Here is an 802-nt window from a genome sequence, read left to right as displayed (position 1 = left end):
CAGTCTTGGTTTCCTGATATTGATGTTGGACATAATTTTCAATCCCATTTCCTGTAGGAAAAAGAAACTGAAGCACTAGATTCTTCTCCTATCTTCTTTGCCCTTTATCCTGTGCCTTATTCTCCCCTTATGCATAGGAACTCAGCTATCCTTTGGCTTGGATTTAGGAGAGAGTCATTCAGATCCTCAGAAGTGAGCAAACAAGGTCTTCCATGTAAATTCATCAGGCCAAGGTAGAAAAGTTTCTTCTTTTTCAAATGCATGGTTATTTAGGCACTGTGCCTTCTCAGCTTGCAAAGTGAAATTCCTACCAGATTAATCTTGGGCAACCCAGGTTGCTCATGAGATGGAGATTACACATACTATGTGAAATGCAATTGAAGTAACCAATAATACTTGGCATCCTGCCAATCATGCAATAAAAATGCAGTAATCGCATAACAATTTCCCCTTGGCCAGCAATTTAAAGTAGTTTATTCAAAGAACAAACGGATCATAAGTGCCTAAACGGACCTTGTTTCCTCTACTATCTGTGATGATGTTTCTACATTATTGATGAAATCAGAAGGCCATACTTTCCTCAATTTGTGAATTACAAATCAACTATTTTTACCCTGAATGCTGTAAACACATCAGGCTGATCAGAATTTTGGAACCTGCATGAATTGTCATCTTCAGACACTTGATGAGGATACCCGGAGTTATAAATAGACGGAAAGAGCGCATAAATCTAGGAAAGCAAGAAAACAAAGAAATATCAGCACAAATAATACTTGGCATTCACTTTGTCTAGTATATCCAA

At 37.8% G+C, this 802-nt stretch overlaps 1 protein-coding gene across 1 annotated transcript in view; it reads right to left on the bottom strand.

Moving 5' to 3' along the window:
• Positions 1-802, bottom strand: part of LOC100542775 (alpha-2-macroglobulin-like protein 1) — a 37,302-nt gene that overhangs the window by 18,138 nt on the left and 18,362 nt on the right.

Source organism: Meleagris gallopavo, chromosome 1 (assembly GCF_000146605.3).
Source record: "Meleagris gallopavo isolate NT-WF06-2002-E0010 breed Aviagen turkey brand Nicholas breeding stock chromosome 1, Turkey_5.1, whole genome shotgun sequence".
In the NCBI taxonomy this organism is placed as follows: Eukaryota; Metazoa; Chordata; class Aves; order Galliformes; family Phasianidae; genus Meleagris; species Meleagris gallopavo.
Note: the sequence above shows the minus strand (reverse complement) of the source record. Positions and strands in the feature narration are given on the sequence as shown.